Raw genomic sequence first — 4,987 nt, forward strand, 5'->3', positions numbered from 1 at the left:
CCCGAGAGGAAAGCGCTGTTGGCGCGCCTAAGCTAGTGGCCCGTAGAGTAAAAAGGGTACCCCCAACAAAGTTGTCGTTTGACGTTCTGGTTGCACTTTTTATCATCTAAAATCAGTTTTCTACACGTTTTGAGGGGTTTTAGCAAAAAAAAAAATTTCGACTACTCGAGCTCTCTGGCCCGTTCGGTGCACATTTTTGAAAAAAGCTAGGGAGCTGCCCCTAGGTTCGGGGTGTCACAAAATGTTGAAAAGTGGTCGAAAAACCACTATCCAGAATCGGATGTAGAATCGTTAGACGAACTTAAAATTGTTCTACGACACCCATCTGCGACGTTTAGTATTCGAGTTATGGCCCGTCCTAGGTCTGACCGAGCAATTTTTGTTCCGCGCACTTTGTGCACCGTACACTTTGATGTTTGTATGAAAAAGTACCCTACCTAGGGACGCGTAGAGCAAATTTGTACCCCCGGGCATGTTGTCGATTGACATTCTGGTTGCACTTTTCATCATCTAGGGTGCGTTCCTGACACGTTTTGAGGGGTTTTAGCAAAAAAAAAATTTTCGACTACTCGAGCTCTCTGGCCCGTTCGGTGCACATTTTTGAAAAAAGCTAGGGAGCTGCCCCTAGGTTCGGGGTGTCACAAAATGTTGAAAAGTGGTCGAAAAACCACTATCCAGAATCGGATGTAGAATCATTAGACGAACTTAAAATTGTTCTACGACACCCATCTGCGACGTTTAGTATTCGAGTTATGGCCCGTCCTAGGTCTGACCGAGCAATTTTTGTTCCGCGCACTTTGTGCACCGTACACTTTGATGTTTGTATGAAAAAGTACCCTACCTAGGGACGCGTAGAGCAAATTTGTACCCCCGGGCATGTTGTCGATTGACATTCTGGTTGCACTTTTCATCATCTAGGGTGCGTTCCTGACACGTTTTGAGGGGTTTTAGCAAAAAAAAAATGTTCGACTACTCGAGCTCTCTGGCCCGTTCGGTGCACATTTTTGAAAAAAGCTAGGGAGCTGCCCCTAGGTTCGGGGTGTCACAAAATGTTGAAAAGTGGTCGAAAAACCACTATCCAGAATCGGATGTAGAATCATTAGACGAATTTAAAATTGTTCTACGACACCCATCTGCGACGTTTAGTATTCGAGATATATAACACTTTGTAGGTCTGACCGAGCAATTTTTGTTCCGCGCACTTTGTGCACCGTACACTTTGATGTTTGTATGAAAAAGTACCCTACCTAGGGACGCGTAGAGCAAATTTGTACCCCCGGGCATGTTGTCGATTGACATTCTGGTTGCACTTTTCATCATCTAGGGTGCGTTCCTGACACGTTTTGAGGGGTTTTAGCAAAAAAAAAATTTTCGACTACTCGAGCTCTCTGGCCCGTTCGGTGCACATTTTTGAAAAAAGCTAGGGAGCTGCCCCTAGGTTCGGGGTGTCACAAAATGTTGAAAAGTGGTCGAAAAACCACTATCCAGAATCGGATGTAGAATCATTAGACGAACTTAAAATTGTTCTACGACACCCATCTGCGACGTTTAGTATTCGAGTTATGGCCCGTACCAGGTCTGACCGAGCAATTTTTGTTCCGCGCACTTTGTGCACCGTACACGTTGATGTTTGTATGAAAAAGTACCCTACCTAGGGACGCGTATAGCAAATTTGTACCCCCGGGCATGTTGTCGATTGACATTCTGGTTGCACTTTTCATCATCTAGGGTGCGTTCCTGACACGTTTTGAGGGGTTTTAGCAAAAAAAAAATTTTCGACTACTCGAGCTCTCTGGCCCGTTCGGTGCACATTTTTGAAAAAAGCTAGGGAGCTGCCCCTAGGTTCGGGGTGTCACAAAATGTTGAAAAGTGGTCGAAAAACCACTATCCAGAATCGGATGTAGAATCGTTTGACGAACTTAAAATTGTTCTACGACACCCATCTGCGACGTTTAGTATTCGAGTTATGGCCCGTACCAGGTCTGACCGAGCAATTTTTGTTCCGCGCACTTTGTGCACCGTACACGTTGATGTTTGTATGAAAAAGTACCCTACCTAGGGACGCGTAGAGCAAATTTGTACCCCCGGGCATGTTGTCGATTGACATTCTGGTTGCACTTTTCATCATCTAGGGTGCGTTCCTGACACGTTTTGAGGGGTTTTAGCAAAAAAAAAATTTTCGACTACTCGAGCTCTCTGGCCCGTTCGGTGCACATTTTTGAAAAAAGCTAGGGAGCTGCCCCTAGGTTCGGGGTGTCACAAAATGTTGAAAAGTGGTCGAAAAACCACTATCCAGAATCGGATGTAGAATCATTAGACGAACTTAAAATTGTTCTACGACACCCATCTGCGACGTTTAGTATTCGAGTTATGGCCCGTACCAGGTCTGACCGAGCAATTTTTGTTCCGCGCACTTTGTGCACCGTACACGTTGATGTTTGTATGAAAAAGTACCCTACCTAGGGACGCGTAGAGCAAATTTGTACCCCCGGGCATGTTGTCGATTGACATTCTGGTTGCACTTTTCATCATCTAGGGTGCGTTCCTGACACGTTTTGAGGGGTTTTAGCAAAAAAAAAATTTTCGACTACTCGAGCTCTCTGGCCCGTTCGGTGCACATTTTTGAAAAAAGCTAGGGAGCTGCCCCTAGGTTCGGGGTGTCACAAAATGTTGAAAAGTGGTCGAAAAACCACTATCCAGAATCGGATGTAGAATCGTTTGACGAACTTAAAATTGTTCTACGACACCCATCTGCGACGTTTAGTATTCGAGATATAGCACTTTGTAGGTCTGACCGAGCAATTTTGTACTAAAATGTATGGTGAACATGTAATTCATTAAATAACATTGACTTGCATCGTGCCCTACTTCATCGGCACAGCTGTTATTGACTATCTTTAGTGGAAATGGATTGAGTTTGACCATTTTAAGCCCATTTCCTATGCCGTGCACCAACATTGTGTACCGATCAGGGAAAGTACGCTACGTACGCGTTCATGGATGTCGATGTTGGTACAAGTTGCCGGTCGGGATAGCCGTGCACCAAAACTGTGTACCGATCAGGGAAAGTACAAGACGGAGGGTGCAGCTCGAGCGTACGCGTTCATAGATGTCCATGTTGGTACACTTGCACCAAAATTGTGTACCAATCAGGGAAAGTACAACACGGAGGGCGCAGCCCGGGCGTACGCGATCATGGATGTCCATGTTGATACAATCTACGTGTACGTTCTTAGTTTTTGTATCAAAAGTTGCAATTAAGTGCTTGTATGCTTAAAATGCTTATCTCAACCGGTCACCTTTTGGCCTGTCCTTTTATAACAGAAACCTAGAAAGATACTCGATATTTTTGTGTTGTTCCATTAGCCCGGGACGACGAAATGAGCTATGTGCACATCGTGCAGAAAACTGTCTTCGCCACGCATGTTTTTGTCTATCCACTGATATAATCACCCACATTTGTGTTCAACACGGACGGCGCAGCCCGAGCGAACGCGTTAATGTTTATGTTTGTACACACTGCTTGTACGATTCTAGGATTTGGTAATTGCGTCACAGTGCCCGACCGTCGCGGACACCATTCTTGGACAGAAGTCCTAGTACGTAGAGTACTTTCCCTAGGTATGTGCTCGTTCGTGACTATCGTTGCGTGCTTACGGACACGCTTGGGTATGTTTACCATACAAGGTTTACTAGGGAAACCTGGGAAGGACGCTTGCCCTCCCGTCGCGGACACCATTCTTGGAAAGAAGTCCTAGTACGTAGCGTTCCTTATTTTACTTGATCAGTTTGTAATGCATTCGCTTTGTTCCATCGACTTCTGCTACTGCTCACTAAGGGGTGTTCGTTTGCGATGTGTACGATAAGCAACTGTCTATCCTAACCAGCAGTTAATCAACACTTTTCACCCAAGTCATAGGAACATAGAGTACTTTTCCTAATCGGTACACAATTTTGGTGCACCTCTAACCTGGCCGGCACTTTATCGTTACGTTTTGTGCATAACCTAGGGACGTGGTGTAAGTTTCATGATTTTTATGTTTGATTCGGTTTATTATGATTGAAAACTACGCTACGTCCCAGAAATTTGAACTCGACTACTTCCTCCATGTGGCGCCAAAAGCTACTGGGCAACGCCTAGCTAATGCCCCATTTGTACTTCAATTTGCATAATCAATTTTGAAAAATACGCTAAGTCCCAGAAATCTGAACTCGAATACTTTTGCCACGTGGCGCAAAAAAGCTACTGAGAAACGCCTAGCCTTTTACCCATTTATAATTTAGTTTTCGTTATTAGTTTTGAACAATACGCAAAGTTCCAAGAATCTGAACTCGAATACTTTTTACATGTGCCGCCAAAAGCTACTGAGCAACGCCTAGGTTGATACATTTTTGGTACATGGAGTGTATGCATGCAGGATTACTGCCGTGCTGGACCGAAAAATCGAACTTGCTACTAGAACGTAAAGTAATTCCCCTAGATAGGTGCTTTTGCATACCTCTGATCGACCACCATGCAACACGCGTAGCGACACGCGTAGCTAGGCTTGCCCAACCAAATTTCCTACTATAGCACCAAATTGCACACTTTCAGGGGTATAATTTGGTACCGTGTACCGTGCATGGTACAAGTATCAGCAGCTCGTGCAATTTATTTTGCATCGTGTTGCGGTTGCTGGTGCGTCGGGATAGGAGTATTTCGAGACTTTCGCCAAGCGTTGGTGCCATTTGGGGGATAATTAATGTTCTAGCCACAATAAACGTGCCACATAATGCCAATAAGGAAAAAGCCGTTTTCTAGGGACTTCCAGTCAAAATGTTTGCCATCAGCGCTTTCCTGTCGAGTTCAGGATCTGGGACTTAGCGTTTTTTTTTCACGATCCAATCCAACGACCAGATCGTGAATAAACAATTCATACAACAGTGCATCCCTTTAGAGAAGGAAAAAGCCGAATTCTAGGGAGCTCCAGTCCAAAAGGTTGTCATC

This window comes from Anopheles gambiae (assembly GCF_943734735.2).
Source record: "Anopheles gambiae chromosome X unlocalized genomic scaffold, idAnoGambNW_F1_1 X_unloc_33, whole genome shotgun sequence".
Classification (NCBI taxonomy): Eukaryota; Metazoa; Arthropoda; class Insecta; order Diptera; family Culicidae; genus Anopheles; species Anopheles gambiae.